Here is a 17,246-nt window from a genome sequence, read left to right as displayed (position 1 = left end):
AGAATCGCAATAAATCTTCCAAGTGAAGCCCATGCGTGCATGAGGTGCAGAGTTTCACACCGGAGACTGAAGTGTCTGTCCATAGGACCACAATAGGCCATACACTTCATAGAGCTTGGCTTTATGGTAGATTGTTCAGATAAAAACCATAACATTAAATATAAGAAGGCACATTTTGAGTTTGCCAAAAGGCATGTGGGTGACTCCCCAAATGAATGTAGGAAGGTACTCTGGTCAGATGAGTCTAAAAGAAGTTTTTGGCCACCAAGGAAAATGCTATGTCTGGTGCACACCCCAAGAACACCATCGCCACAGTGAAACATGGTGGTGGCACCAGTATGCTGTGGGGATGTTTTTCAGCAGCAGGGACAGGGAGGAAAATATAGGGATAGGCATGGGTTCACTGCATGTATAATAGATAAATCAAACATTGATTGATAAATGACAGCAATTACACATTTGGCTTGATTGCATGCAAAAACCAGCATAATGTGATAAAAAAAAATAAAATCACAGAGCTAACATGTCACATGAATAACGTGCTATAACTTTTGCATTAGCAATAAAAGCTGTGTAAGCTAAGCCGGCACATACCGTATTTTTCGGACTATAAGACGCACTTTTTCTCCCCCAAAAGTGGGGGAAAAAAGTGACTGCGTCTTATAGTCCGAATATAACCCACCTTGGTGCTTTTTTCCTAGTGGGTGGCATGGCAGCAGTAGCAGTGGTAGTCCGCAGTGGGTGGCAGCGGCATCAGCGCGATCCACAATGTCTAAACGGCATAGGAGAAGCCGCAGTTATAATCCACTTGTCCTTTGATCTCCCCAGGGTGCCCCCGCAGCGCGATCCACAATGACAAGCGGCATAGGGAAAGCCGCTGTAATCATCCGCATGTAATCATTCTTTTTAATCCAGCCCAGCGTCAGCCCAGTTGTCATCCGCAATGCTTTGTTCTTCAATGTTCTGATCCAGTCCAGCGTCAGCCCAGTAAGCCCTGCAGCAGCACTATCCCAGCTGCTAAAGTATCGGAACATCTTCAGCCGCTATGGCGGCAATCCTCGGGGGCTTCCGTACTTGAATTGTTTAGCTGCGTCATCACATGACCCCGGCGCACGTGCGCCGGGGGTCATGAGAGCGGAAGTAAACAACTCAAGTACGGAAGCCCCCGAGGATTGCCGCTATAGCGGCTGTAGATGTTCCGATACTTTAGCAGCTGGGATCGTGCTGCTGCAGGGCTTACTGGGCTGACGCTGGACTGGATCAGAACATTGAAGAACAAAGCATTGCGGATGACAACTGGGCTGGATTAAAAAGAATGATTACATGCGGATTACATGTGGATGATTACAGCGGCTTTCCCTATGCCGCTTGTCATTGTGGATCGCGCTGCGGGGGCACCCTGGGGAGATCAAAGGACAAGTGGATTATAACTGCGGCTTCTCCTATGCCGCTTAGACATTGTGGATCGCGCTGCTGGGCCTGCTGGGGAGCTTAAAGTTACATTGGGACAGCATTGTGGATGATAAAAGCAGCTGCTCCTATGCTGCTTTGGAACACCGTGGATCACGTTTGTGCTGCTGATGGACCACAGGGACACCCAGACCGGACCCAGCTGCCACCCAGGCTGGTGAGATCTCCTGTAATTGAATGGGTTAGTTAGTGTTGCTGGGGAGGGGGGGGGGGGGGAAGTTGTGTAGTGCAGTGTAGCTGGGGGGAGGGGACAGCAGGGGTTAGTGAAATCAAATGTAGTTTAGTATAGTTTGTGATGGCAGCAGGGGTTAATGTTGCTTGGCAGTGGGACAGAGACATCTTGGGGGAAGGAAAAGTCTATAACACACTCCTGGACCATGGATGCACCCAGGTTTAGTATATATATTTTTTTTCCCTAGTATTTGCCCTTTAAACCTAGGTGCGTCTTATAGTCCGGAGCGTCTTATAGTCCGAAAAATACGGTACATCACATATGCATACAAGCATGCTGCCGGGGCGCCCACACATTCACTGAGCAGTGTGCAATTTTGTTAGCAGCATGGCTTAAAGTGGACCCAAATTAAAAATACAAGATTTCAGAAATAAAATCTATTTTCTAAATTATAATAATAAATAGCAGCCTTTTTTCAGCTGCATGACGACAAATATAAAATATTTTACATTTATTGGAGGAACCCCTCCCTTCCAAATTGCCGGGACAAAATCCGTCAAACTGGTGAAGTAGGTGGTGTCCGGCAATGGAGGAATTGCTAATGGCTGCCCCCAGTATAATCCTAGTTATGAAAAGAGAAAAGTGAAAAGCATGCACTGAAATGCTCATAGGCTTGAAGGAGTGTTTATTTATCTTTGTATGTGTCAGAGTGGTGCAACTAAATATTTTTAATAAAAAAAAAAATGTTTGGTTTGGGTCCGCTTTAAGCATTATGTCCTCGCTTTTAAGCATGCCATAGGGAGCAGTGTGTCTATCTGCACAGCAGCGATTAGTCAAGAAAGACCCTGGTAAACAAGTTCATACCAATATCCTCCTTATTCAGGTGGGCAACAGTCTAACCAATTTTCACAGCTTCAGCAGTTCCATGGGTACCAATGTGTAGATCTGGACAATCCACTAGCACAGTGTAGGCGCAAACACCAGCCATGTGGTGCTCAGGACACTTCTCACATCAGCAGCATGGAGTGGCCATGCTCATGGAGACAGGCTCCACCCACCAACTGGTCCAAGTCATGGGAAGGATGAATGGTGCTAAATATACAGGGATATTCTTGAGCAAAACCTGTCAGTTTACCAGTGATTTGAGACTGGGACAGGTTTACCTTCCAGCAGGACAATTACCTGAAGCATAGTGCTAAAGCAACACTCAAGTGGCAAGCGGTTTAAAATTTTGACAAAATTTTCAACAAAAATGTGTTTTCCTACTTTTTTTAACCCATACAATTATATTTGGTTTTGTGCACAAGTATTATTATTCATTTAGACATAACTTCCCAAAGTTCAGTTAATTTATTTTTAAAGCTGCTGGTGCATTTTATTCATAACTGTTGTAATTCTGTTGTAAATGCAGCAACCAGTGATTTCTGACCTGCGTTTCACCCCAGAACTCATCAGCTGAAGTCCTGCACAGCCAGAGAATGTTTACATAAATGTATCAAGTAAAGAATGTGAATACAAGATAAGCTTAACCACTTGAGGACCCACCCTTTACCCCCCCTTAAGGACCAGTGCTGTTTTAGCTGATCTGTGCTGGGTGGGCTGTACAGCCCCCAGCACAGATCAGGGTGCAGGCAGAGCGACCAGATCACCCCCCTTTTTTCCCCACTAGGGGGATGATGTGCTGGGGGGGTCTGATCGCTCCTGCCTGTGTGTTGCGGGGGGGCGGCACCTCAAAGCCCCCCTCCGCGGCGAAATTCCCCCCCTCCCTCCCTTCCCCGGAGATCCGAGGCTGCACAGGAACGGATCTGTCCTGTGCAGCCTCTAACAGGCTCCTGCCTGTCATGTGACAGCGATCCCCGGCCGCTGACTGGCCGGGGATCGCTGATCTGGTACTACGCTGCTACTGTTTACATTCGTACAACGCTGCTATTTCAGCTTGTATTTACATTTAGCCTGCGAGCCGCGATCGGCGGCCCGCAGGCTATTCACGGAGCCCCCCGCCGTGAATTGACAGGAAGCAGCCGCTCGCGCGAGCGGCTGCTTCCTGATTAATTAGGCTGCAGCCGGCGACGCAGAACTGCGTCGCTGGTCCTGCAGCTGCCACTTTGCCGACGCGCGGTATAAGTGCGCGGTCAGCAAGTGGTTAAAAGGAGTTCGGATGCGGGTTCTCCCTGCAGAAGAAAAAGTCAGCCCTGTGATGTAACCCTTTGAATGCTGATTTACTAAAAAAAAAAAAAAAAACATTGTGTTAGTATATTATATGCTGTAAATAATCTTTTAGAGCAAAGAAGAAATTCTGGGGTATGGTATGTTCCGCTTTAATTAAGGGAAAATCTTTAAATGTTTTGTAATGGACCAGTCAAAGTCCAGACCTCAGTCCAGTAGATAATGTTCCCAGGCTTGAAGATTGCTATTGACAAGCAAAAACCATCCAACATGAAGGAGCTGAAGCAGTTTCGGTCAAAATCCTAGTGGCAAGCTCATAGAGACATCCAAAGCTACTTGTAGCTTTAGCCAATCACAGCAGATCGCTTTCCTGCCTCTGGAGGGGACTGCTGAGTGACACTGCTGTCCCCTGTATAGCGCTGTCTTAGATTGCAGCGCTGAAGCGAGCAAATAGCTGTCTAACAGCGATCGCCGCTGGGAGACTGATGGAGGTCCGCTCTACCTTCCAAGAGGAGATGCGTGCGATCTGCAATAGGCAGCCCCAGGACTAGATGCAAATTGGTATTAGGTGGTCCTAGGGCTGGCATGACGTGGTCTTTAGGTAGTTAAGACCAAGCTAGAACATTGTTTAAAGGCAGCCATGTAAATTGATTTATTTTCCTTACAAATCTGATCAATTTGATTGACTATCTGTAAGCTATGCACTGTCATCTTTCCAACTAATAAACTTACAATTAAATTTGAGCAGTTTATGAATAAGACATTTAGTTATTTGGTTGCAAAAAAAACTTATAAGGCAGAGTGAGATTACATAGAAATTAATTTGCTACATTTCAGAATTTGTTACAACAGATTTTGATTGGTAGAGTTATCGATCACTATTGACTCATGTATGGCTAAACAGATTTTAAATTATAGCTTAACAATGGCACATAACAGTGACATTTTGGAGAACATCTTTTTCACACTGGCATAATGGTTTATCTCAATTGTTAGCCATCCTTATGTAGGGGAACTTAAGCAATCACTGACATGCAATCCATTTTACCCCCCTCTGCCCAGGCAGGCTGGTATTACCAGAACAGCTGAGACCCCTTGTGTGGAGCTCTACTGCTTGAAACAGCCCACATGGTCCATGACATGAAAAGAGAGGGGGGGGGGGAGATGCTCTCTTCTGGTAAAGACAAGGGGCTCATTCTCACTCGAGTTCATACATAAGGCAAATTACTGCAGCTTGAAAATCAGCCAATCAAATCTCACCAAGGTGAAATTGGATTGGTCAATTTTTTATTTTTTACCACTTATGGTTTCTGGATGTGAGTATCACATCCAAACTAGCTACTCTTAGGGTTCCTGGACATTAAAAGCTGCCACGACGATCGAATGTGTGCATGCAGCCTCTTCCAATAGTGAATGATTGCTGCTATCAGCAATCATTCACATAAATTAGGAGTCTTTTTTTTTTAATTAGTGACAGTGGGCCCATTAAAAAAAAAAAAAAGTGTGTGTATTGGGGGGGGGGGGGGGGGGGGGGTTCTTAAGCTTTAAAGGGATACTGTAGGGGGGGGGTCAGGGGAAAATGAGTTAAACTTACCCGGGGCTTCTAACGGTCCCCCGCAGACATCCTGTGTTGGCGCAGCCACTCACCGATGCTCCGGCCCCGCCTCCGGTTCACTTCTGGAATTTCAGACTTTAAAGTCTGAAAACCACTGCGCCTGCATTGCCATGTCCTCGATCCCGCTGATGTCATCAAGAGCGCACAGCGCAGGCCCAGTATGGTCTGTGTCTGCGCAGTACACTCCTGGTGACATCAGCGGGAGCGAGGACACGGGCATGCAGGCGCAGTGGTTCTCTGACTTTAAAGTCAGAAATTCCAGAAGTGAACTGGAGGCGGGGCCGGAGCATTGGTGAGTGGCTGTGCGGGCACAGGATGTCTGCAGGGGGCGGAGCATCGGTGAGTGGCTGCGCCAACACAGGATGTCTGCGGGGGACCATTAGAAGCCCCGGGTAAGTTCAGCTCTTTTTCCCCCGACCCCCCTACAGTATCCCTTTAACTTCTACCTGACTATTGAATCCCTTGTGTCACCTATACGTGGCCTTAGTCCTTAGTATTCATGGACACCTGTAATGGCTGCTACACATAGCAATCGGATGCGACCACTGGGGCAACAGCTCGGGGACCCAATGCTATATAGATACATGGACATGTTGTTGCCTAGCAATGTATCTATACAACACTGGGGTCCCCGAACTGTGCGCCCTAGCGATTGCATGCAATCGCTACAGACAAACAGGCTGGCAATAATGGTACACTACATGCCCAACTAGTGATGAAATATGGCATGTATAGCATCATTTTAACTGAGATGAGCCAAGTAATGTATTTTGTGGTGTTTTACAACTCTGGCACTTATGTTAAAATTAGCAAGGGGAGAAAACATGAAAAAATGCGTAATTTTTGCGTTTGACTAATTTTCCTCAAAGTGCCTGTGAAATATACAAATATATGAAAAAAAAATGCCCAAAGAAAGCCTAGTTTGTTCTGAAAGAAAATATATGTATCACTTTTTGATGGCATCGGTATTAAAAAGTATCAGTCGTGACACAGTGGATATGCCAAAATTGTAGAATACGGAGGCTGCCATATTTATTTCCTTTTAAACAATACTGGTTGCCTGGCAGCCCTGCTAGTCCATTTGGCTGTAGTAGTGTCTGAATCGCACCAGAAACAACCATGTAGCTAATCTTGTCAGAAACCTGATCTGTTGCATGCTTGTTCCTGGGTCTATGGCTAAAAGTATTAGAGGCAGAGGATCAGCAGGACAGCCAAGAAACTGATATTGCTTAAATGGAAATAAATATGGTAGCCGCCATATACCTCTCCCTTCAGTTGTCATTTAAGGGATAAAAACCCCAGAACCTGAAGTGGTTAATGCTGTATAACTTTACAAATATTATTTGAACAATCTTGCATTAACTCTGAATTATTTGCATCTCACAACTATCTCTAGTTGTGACATCTGTAGGGGGAGTAGATGTAAGATGAGACCTGCCAGTACTGAGCAATCCTGTTCAGTACCTCCAATCCATGTTTTAGCATGATGGAAACCCCAATGTAAGTAGTGACAGTGACTGACTGCAGGATCTGAGCAGTTACATTTCTCTCTGGTAAACTCACAGATGGGTGCACTGCATGCCTGGGATGGCAGCTGGATGCCAGAAGAGATGCTTTTCATATGTCTCGCTGTGTACCTGATGGGAATCACAAAATCTGGTCAGATATATATTAAAACAGTTAGTAGTAACACTTGAACAGTAATCTCTGTGGGCCTTCCCCGACCAACAGCAGCACATTGTCAATATACTTGAAAATAATAAACATCAAATGGAGGGAACCATCAGCAGCTCCTGGGGATGATTCCAAGTCATCAGTGCTCAGCCCAAGTGTCCAGAGTTAGAAAAAGGTCAATAGTTCTTGTATTTTATATCTCCCTGCCCTCACAAGTTGTATTCTGCCAGGAAAACTTCTTATGGCTGTAATTTGCTTATCATTGATGTTTACTGTATTCCCGACAAGGGCATAGACAAGACAGAAGCTGTCACGGCCAAGCCTAAAAATTAAAGGAATGCTCTGGGGGAAGGGGGATGAAAAGTTGAACTTAATTTGGGCTTCTAATGGTCTCCCCACAGACGGGCAGGCACAGTGGGTTTGCGACTTTAAAGAGGAGCTGTTAGGTATAAGGTCTCAGAGAAAATAAACACATATATCAGTAGCTAAAGATTGGCTTGTACTTACATTAACATATGCATTTCACTGTCCACGTTTGGATTTCACAGAATTTTTATATAGTATATGCAGAGAATGATGCTCCTGACAGCCATGGCAGGTTCCATGTTTGTGAAGGCCAAATGTGTCGTCATGTCCTGCCTGCTCCTGATCACAGAGGAGCTCGTACAGAATAACACAGTGTGCAGGTGAATATTAATGAGCATGTGGCTAGGAACAATAGCGGACTCCTGCAGTGTACTCTGCCGGAGAGTTATCTGTGCTGTGGCTGGACTGAGTTAGAAGCTGCTGAAACTTGATCCCGTCTTCTCCTTAGCAGCCGAGGGGAGGGCCCAGAATGCTTTGCAGTATGGAATGCGGCTTGCGTCCTCCTTAGGAGCTTAGCTTTGCTGATAAGCACACATCAAATGTAAGAGAGATTTTTATCTTTAGTAATGCCTTTTTGGCTTCTGTCTAACTGTTTAACACAGGAGAATAGAGGTTTAAATTAGCTTCTGCAGCCTGACAGTTACTCTTTAACCACCAAAAGTGGAAGCTGGAGGACCAGCGACGCACATCTGCGTCGCCAGGTGCCTCCCTAATTAATCAGGAAAGGCGCTCGCGCAGCCGTTTCCTGTTAGATCACGGAGTGGGTCTCCGTGAATAGCTTGCAAGCCGCTGAACGCGCGCTCGCAGACTAAATGTAAACGCAGGAGACATTTGTCTCCCTTTGTTTACATTGAACGGCACTGCTGCTACAGCAGCGCCGTAAGGCAGATCGGCGGATCCCCGGCAAATCAGTGGCCGGGGATTGCCGCCATGTGACAGATGACAGCCTGTGCAGGGCACAGTGCAGCCCCGATCACCAGGGGTGAGAGGGAGGGGGGAGCTTTGAGGTGCCCCCCCCCCGCAACACCCAGGCTGGAGCAATCAGACCCTCCCCCCCTCTGCACATTATCCCCATAGGGGGGAAAAAAGGGGTGGGTGACCTGATCGCTCTGCCTGCAACCTGATCTTTGCTGGGGGCCCACCCAGCACAGATCATAAAAAAACAGCGCTGGTCCTTGGGGGGGGGGGGTGGGGGGTAAAGGCTGGGTCTTCAAGTGGTTAAAGACACGAATTCCAGAAGTTAACCGGAGCATTGGTGACTGGCTGCGCAGGTACAGGATGTCTGGGGGGGGGGGGGGGTGTTACTCCTTTAACTCTTTCATGCAACCAAAGTAGAAGAAGTAAAACAGCCTGGTTATGTTTTGTACTGTTCATACACATTTATCTCATGTCACATGTCTCATCGAGTACAGTTTAAACAAACTCCACAAAGATAAAACAAACAGGGTTTCCCTTTATTGACCAGTCTAGGATGTAATGCAGGGAATGAGTTTTCATGCCTGAGGAGGCAGATGTAGTGGAATAGGCAATGATGCAGGACTGTTTCCACTCTGTTTTCATTCTCACCTTCCTCCTCCATTATTGATGCAGCCACTACGCTACATAATTGATAAAGTTCCTGGATCTTAAACTTTACATTGTGTGCATACAATTTTCTAGAAGTAAAAATAGACAACCTAAACTCAGAGATCCTAATGATTCCACAGCTCTGATGATGAATGCATACTTACGTGTAGAGTGGCTTTATTGGTAGGCACTTTATGCCCTCCTCACAGGAAGGCATATCATTTCTGTGCTAAGGAGAAGTAATTGATAGATGAAATAAAGCTTTATAGAAGTCGTGAACAGCAGGTACCTGGGAATCCATTAATATTGTACAAAGCGGGTACGGCTAGAGGAGCCTTGTTTGCATATAGTTTACAAATCACGTTGGCTGTGCAGTCGCTGCTGTAGAGAAATTCAGAGCGGGCTGTCAGATGAGAGGAGGAAAGGTGGATGCAGCATTCAGTCTTATTCACAGCACAAGTGTTTCCCGGAAACTGGTGAAGGAGATGCTGTGTGACAACTGGCTGCTGTGTGAGACAAGCCTGTCAATCATTACCACTATTATAAGCTTAGCGGGAGGAAATCAGTTATTTCCATCGTCACACAATTTACAGCTATTCACACAATTCTTAAAATAACATACTTTGTCATTTCTGCTAAACTCTTTCATATATACCAGCTGAAAAATCCAACAGTGATTGCAGCTAATGAAGTTATTCTAGAAATGTCCTATTCCCAGGAGAGAGTGATTTCATCTGATGATGTACTTATTAATACATTTGTATTAATAAAGTGGGATTAAACTCACTAAACTAAAAAGTATCTATTCTTAGGGCCAGTTCAGATGGGCAACTGCTGGCAGTGCATTTAGCCAATGTTAACCGCTTTTCTGCAACCAAGCAGGAAGTAGTTTGGCATCAATTTGCATGGTTTCCTCTTGCATTGTGTTTTGAGCTCTATAGGGGACACTGCATGCCGTGTCTAAGGAATTTCGATTCACTGCTACACTCACACAATCACCAGTAAAGGACAAAACGCATTGAGATGAATGCTCCCATTCATCGCAATATGTGCATCGGTAAATCCCTGCAATAGACAACTCACAATGCCACCAGCAGTCGCCTTTGTGAACAAGTCCTTAGGTACACAAAAGAACATTTAAAAGCATTTCCTGCGTGTAAAAATGTTCACTTTCACTGTGGAGAGCAGTACAAGTTTTTACTGCTGCTAAACTGCAAATATAATCATTACCTGCTAGAAGATTTCTACCTGATCTCTTCACTCTGCTCCTCCTCTGGTGAATTTACACATGGCAGTGGCTGAGTCACTTCAACCGAGAAGGAAGTGGGAGCAGAGTGAAGAGATCAAGGACAGAGCTTATGCTGGCTGGCGATGATTACATCTGCTAATTAATAAACTTGTAGTGCTCACTGCATTGACAGTAAACATTTTTACACACAGGGAATGCTTTCAAATGTTCTTTTATGTACCCAAGAGGAGGTACTTAATATATTAGTATAGAGAGTTTAATTCCACTTTAAACACTCCAATGTTATCAGAGGTCAGCGCTCGACAGCAAGGCAGCTCCAGTCTCAGCCAATACCACTAAGGATAGGGAGCTCAGACCTGAACAACTCAGACTTTGTGCACAGCCTGGGTGTACTGATTGATGAGGAATTACCGGTAAGCTTCAGTAATTAAATCTCAGTTGTTGTGAAACATTCCTTCTATCACCTAAGGAATATTGCAAAAATGAAGCACCTCATACCTCCAGCAGATCTTCCAACCCTGGTTCATGCCCTCATCACATCACCGCTGGACTACTGCAATGTTCTCTACACAGGCATTCCAAACAAAGACCTGCACTGCCTGCAATTAGTAAAGATTGCCACTTTAAGGCTGTTAACATGCCAACACCACCATTGCCACATAACATGCTCACTCCATTGGCTACCGATAACATGGAGAATTTTTTTTAAGATTGGCTTATTGACATTCCAATCATTGCACAATCTGGGCCCTGGATACCTGAAAGACTTGTTGCAACTGCATCACCCCCCAAATCTTAGATCAAAAGGCTCTAATAACTTGGTCACGCCCAAAATCCAACTCAAAACCTTTGGAGACAGAGCCTTCTATCATGCTGCCCCTTCACTTTGGAACTCCCTGCCATACTGTGAAAAGGGTCCTCGGGATACAGTAAAATGTGGATTTTAATTCAACGTTATCAATCTCCATAGATGTTCAAAAATCAATAAGGTACAGTTGTTTGGTACATCAAAATCAGTTGCAAAAGATATAAAAACAGACTGACTAAATTGCTGTGTAATCTGTATATATATGGAATCTATTGTCTGTAGTGTGTGTGTGCGTGCGTGCGTGCGTGCGTGCGTGCGTGCGTGCCTGTATGTAAAGAGAATGAATGTGTGTGTGACCAGACCTTCCTGCTAGAGAGATATATATATATATATATATATATATATATATATATATATATATATAAATAAATAATGAAAGAGGAGGAGAAAGCGCCGGCACTGCTGTCATACACCTTATTTCGACATTGATAAAATCATGCAGAAACGTTATCCATACAAATTGAGGAGACACATACCGTGGGTGGCTGTGGATGGTGCGGTGGGTGCAGAGCCTGACGGCCGTTTCGCGCGATATGCGCTTCTACGGAGGCTATACAGGGGGGCTCCGTTGCAGGCTGGCTTATAAAACCTTCCTATGCCTGCGTGCGGCGATCTGCCGCTCGATACGTCACCTCCCCTGGGCCATCACGTCACGCCTTCCCATTGGCTGTACACCAAACAGGGCGGCTGGAGTCGAGTGACATCTAGCAACTCCTGACTCTTTGCTCATGAAATCAAATAATTTGATATGTTCTTAAAATTTGGTTTGGCCACTACAAATTAAATGGTACCTGAGAAGGATGAAAAGAAAAGTTTTATACATACCTGGGGCTTCTTCCAGCCCCCTTCAGGCTAATCAGTCCCTCGCTGTCCACCTCCACCACCTGGATCTTCTGCTATGAGTCTTGGTAATTCAGCCAGTCAGCGCAGTCCGGCCGCATGCCGCTTCCACAGCCAGGAGCGTTCTGCACCTGCGCAACAGTGCTGCGCAGGTGTAGTACGCTCTCGGCGGCGGAGTGTGTGCATGCGTACTTCACCAGACTGGCTCAAGTACCTGGACTCATAGCAGAAGAGCCAGGTGGCGGAGGACGACAGCGAGTGACTGATTAGCCTGAAGGGCTGGAGGAAGCCCAAGGTATATATAAAACTTTAATTTCATCTATCTCAGGTTTACTTTGTTACACAGTAGTACTATACTCTTCATATGCACTCTCCACAGAGCTGCAGGGAATCCACTGAGAATGTTGTGCACATTGAATACAGAGAGGTGTTATCTATCACCCATAAACCTGGTTCAGATTGTGCATAAAGAATGTGTAATAGAGGAAGAATCTCCTCATTCCCCTGCAGAGTACCTGCACATCCCTCTTACATGTACCCACAGTTACATTGCCTAGGGCCTGATAGATGTTCTTTGTTCCGGTTTGTACCTTTTATAAGTACTCTTACCAAGGACTAGTTTTAATCTAAGACTAAAGGGAATAAATATGGCAGTCTCCATATCCTTCTCACTTCAGTTGTCTTTTAACCACTTGAGGACCCACCCTTTACCCCCCCCCCCCCCCCCCCAAGGACCAGCGTTGAATTCTGTGATCTGTGCTGGGTGGGCTCTACAGCCCCCAGCACAGATCAAACACCAGGCAGAGAGATCAGATCACCCCCCTTTTTTCCCCACTAGGGGGATGATGTGCTGGGGGGGTCCGATCTCTCCTGCCTGCGTGTGGCTGGCGGGGGGGGGGGGGGCACCTCAAAGCCCCCCTCCACTGCGAAATTCCGCTTCCCCCTCTCCTACCTGGCCCCCTGGTGATCGGGGCTGCACAGGACGCTATGCAGCCTGTGACAGGACGTCCCCTGTCATATGGCGGCGATCCCCGGCTGCTGATTGGCCGGGGATCGCCGATCTGCCTTACGGCGCTGCTGCGCAGCAGCGCCGTACAATGTAAACAAAGCGGATTATTTCCACTTGTGTCTACATTTAGCCTGCGAGCCGCGATCGGCGGCCCGCAGGCTATTCACGGAGCCCCCCGCCGTGAATTGACAGGAAGCAGCCGCTCGCGCTGCTTCCTGATTAATTAGCCTGCAGCCGGCGACGCAGAACTGCGTCGCTGGTCCTGCAGCTGCCACTTTGCTGACGTGCGGTATGAGTGCGCGGTCGGCAAGTGGTTAAAATTCCTAAGCGTTGGCAGTTAAGAGACGAATTTCATGTTACATACTTTCAATCAACAAGATTGTAATATGCAAATTAGAGGAGTCTGAGTCGGTGGAATCCTAAACTGAGGAGTCGGAGTCGGTGGATTTTTGTACCGACTCCACAGCTCTCCCTCTAAATGTTCATTCTAAACCTTATACTGTATATCCATTAACCAATATTGTATAAGTATCACTATATTAAACAGTAGCTTTGATATCTCAATCTCATGACATCCTACAGATATAATTTCTCATCCGGCAGGGCCCTTAGCCAAATGTAGAAATCAAAATCCGTCAATGATATATCATTTGATTAAAATCTCAAAACATTCAACATATAACACATACCCAATCAAGACATCTCCATCCCTGGAAGCATTTAAGCCCAAACTGAAAGGCCACGTTTAGTCTGGCATTTACGAACACCTATTTCCTCTGTAACAGTCCAACCTGCAACCCTATACTGAACTAAGACATAATCATGCACTTTGAGTCCTATGGGAGAAAAGCACTTTACAAATGTTATTGTATTATAAAATAGGTTAGTAAAAATAAGACTAGCTGAAGACAGAATGAATAATGTCACAACTGTCCTGTTGAAGAGTTGGAGGATTTGCAAACAAAACTAAGGACTCTTCAAGACAAGCTGAGAGATGCGTAGAACAGATCGAAGAAAAGCAACTGGTGCATGGACTTTCCAAATTATTTCATGCTCGATATGGAACAATCATTGCTCATCTACAAAAACTGGAAGCTGATGTACCAATCTAGAGATGGTATATCAGCTCTAGATTGGGGGGTGGTGGGAGGAGTGTTAACTCACCCTTGACACCGGCTCCCTGCTTTGCCCTCCACAATGTGTTCCAGCTCTCAATACTTCCTCCTTCACAGCTAGGAGGAGGAAGTACGGTAGCTAGAACGTATTGTGGAGGGTAGCACATGGAGGCAGCATCAATGGTGAGTTAACACCCCCACCACATTCTGCTGTACTTTAAATTGTTTTGTTCCGAATCATTCTGAACAGTGTTCCAATATGCCCCTCATCCCTAATGCCCATAAAGCTGGAAAAGGGTACAAGTACATATCAAAAAAAGTTTGGAATCAACCAAACAGTCAGACAGATAATGTACAAATGGAGGAAATTTAGAACTATTTTCCTCACCCAGAAGTGGTCAATTATTAGGTCTGATACACACTGAAAATCGTGGCAAAATATCTATTTCGCCCTGATTCTACAAAATCGCTGTGATTGACACAATTTTTCAGCGATTTTGTCACAATTGTGTTGATTTTAGTCTAATTCAAATGAATGAGAAGTGCTGCAAAATTGTTGCATTGTCACTTAATGCAAATGCAGTGCAAAGGCAGCCAGTGTGGACCAGGTATCTCCAACTGCAATACGTATAATAGCCCCAAGAGATACAACGCAAAGTATAGTAGTGGCTCAGTCAGGCTGATAACAGCACAGGAGGAGCACAAGAGGCTGGGCAGAAGCACAAAGCAAAATTTAAAGAGGCCTCAAGGCTCAAACACAGATAGTACAGCATCCCAAAAAGACAAGATTGTTTGTTCCCCAAATCCATAGGCATGTGGGTAAGCACCTCTGCCGGAGGCTAGGCCAATCCCATAAACCAGTCCTTACACTACAGTAGGTGCAATCACTAGAGATGCGAAGTTCGGATCTTTTCAATGATCCGGATGATTCGAATCGGATCATTGAAAAGATCCGGATCTTTGATCCGAATCTCGGATCATTTTACTAGGGAAGCATTCGGGGGTGAAATGACTAGCAGGACAGGTCTTTCCCTGCGGTGGACAGAGAAGGGGAGGGGGGTGGACACACAGAGAAGGGGAGAAGATGGACAGAGGGCAGGGAGTGGTCAGAGAAAGGAGGAGGGATGAGCAGAGAGCAGAAATGTTTGTTTGCACACAATACCCACATGCTGCAATCATATGCTTTACATATATTTCACCTACAGTATATGTTCATCTGTGTACTCCCAACTCTGCAGCTAAACTGCTGTTTAGAGCAGTGCAGGAGGATCATATTGCCCTGCAATCACAGTGCATGCCCTGTCCTAGCCCAGCACGCTGCCTGCAAAGTTACTGAGCTGAGCCAAAAGTTTCCAATTTGTTCACTGCACAACTACGGAACAGACAGCCTATAATGAGCAGCACATTATAGCCAGTATGTGTGCTCTACACATATCTGGCAGTGGCACCGATGTCCCCTCTCTCTCATCTACCTGGCTCCCCTCCAACAGAGTGATCCATCTCTGCTCTGCTTCCAGGACCCCGCTGCCCGCTGAGAGGGGGGGGGGGGGGGGCGTGTCGCTCATGGCCCCGCTCCCTTTGAGATCCGAATCACTCATTTTGATGATTCGACTCACAAAAGAGATTCGGATCAAAGATCCGAATCGTTCATGATCCGGACAACACTAGCAATCACATCCTACACACACACACACACACACACACACACACACACAATGAGCGTATCCACGATTGGACACGTCACACTTGTAAGCGGCCTAAGGTAAGTCTGCTCTCAGGCTTTTTATCATATTATGGACACGCTCATTGTATGCGTAGGAATCGATTGCATCCACTATTAGTTTTCTACCAAAAAATGGTTAAAGACGAATAAAATGAATGTTCTTGAAACACCAAAGCAAAGTCCTGATCTTAATCCACTTGAATAGGTTCCCGGAAAGACCTAGAGCAGGGGTCCCCAACCACCGGGCCGCGGCCCACTGCCGGTCCGTGGGTAGTTTCCAGCTGGGCCGCAGCGGGTCTGGCCTCTCGCCCCTCTTCCCCCCGCGGCCGCCGCTCCTGTCACCTTATGAGCTGGCGGCCGCTTCCTGTCACAGATTTCCCGTAGCTGCTCTCCTCTGTGTAGCATCTATTACAGCAGCGCTTCCTGTGCGGCTGCTGGAAGGAGGCGGGGCAACGGCTTCCTGTAGCGGCGATCACTGTTACCATGGGAACCGCTGCCCCGCCTCCTTCCCTCCTTACAGCAGCCGTGCGACCTGCTGTAAATAGAAGATGCTGCACGGAAGAGAGCGGCTACGGGAATCTGTGACAGGAAGCGGCCGCCAGCTCATAAGGTAACAGGAGCGGCGGCCGCGGGGGGAGTGGGCTACACTGGGGCACTATACTAGCTATTCTGGGGCACTATACTAGCTATCCTGGGGCACACTGGGCACTATACTAGCAATTCTGGGGCACTATACTAGCTATCCTGGGGCACACTGGGCACTATACTAGCTATTCTGGGGCACTATACTAGCTATCCTGGGGCACACTGGGCACTATACTAGCTATCCTGGGGCACACTGGGCACTATACTAGCTATTCTGGGGCACTATACTAGCTATCCTGGGGCACACTGGGCACTATACTAGCTATACTGGGGCACATGGGGCACTATACTAGCTATACTGGGGCACTATACTAGCTATCCTGGGGCACACTGGGCACTATATTAGCTATACTGGGACACACTTGGCACTATACTAGCTATCCTGGGGCACACTGGGCACTATACTAGCTATCCTGGGACACACTGGGCACTATACTGGGGCACTATACTAGCTATACTGGGGCACATGGGGCACTATACTAGCTATACTGGGGCACACTGGGCACTATACTAGCTATCCTGGGGCACACTGGGCACTATACTAGCTATCCTGGGACACACTGGGCACTATACTGGGGCACATGGGGCACTATACTAGCTATACTGGGGCACATGGGGCACTATACTAGCTATACTGGGGCACACTGGGCACTATACTAGCTATCCTGAGGCACACTGGGCACTATACTAGCTATTCTGGGGCACTATACTAGCTATCCTGGGGCACACTGGGCACTATACTGGGGCACATGGGGCACTATACTAGCT

General features: G+C 46.5%; 1 protein-coding gene across 4 annotated transcripts in view; it reads right to left on the bottom strand.

Annotated features, from left to right (window-relative positions):
* KICS2 (KICSTOR subunit 2) overlaps nt 1-17,246 on the bottom strand; it is a 68,736-nt gene that overhangs the window by 6,321 nt on the left and 45,169 nt on the right. Inside the window, exons 6-7 of one of the 4 annotated variants that reach the window (XR_011030444.1) lie at nt 10,777-10,877; nt 6,987-7,060 (exon numbers count right to left, since the gene is read on the bottom strand). The exons of 1 other annotated variant lie outside the window; for it this stretch is intronic. The gene's annotated coding sequence lies outside the window, so the exon portion shown is untranslated. The remainder of the gene's footprint in view (nt 1-6,986; nt 7,061-10,776; nt 10,878-17,246) is intronic. 2 more of the 4 variants (XR_011030443.1, XR_011030446.1) reach the window with 2 other exon arrangements.

Source organism: Hyperolius riggenbachi, chromosome 3 (assembly GCF_040937935.1).
Source record: "Hyperolius riggenbachi isolate aHypRig1 chromosome 3, aHypRig1.pri, whole genome shotgun sequence".
Classification (NCBI taxonomy): Eukaryota; Metazoa; Chordata; class Amphibia; order Anura; family Hyperoliidae; genus Hyperolius; species Hyperolius riggenbachi.
Note: the sequence above shows the minus strand (reverse complement) of the source record. Positions and strands in the feature narration are given on the sequence as shown.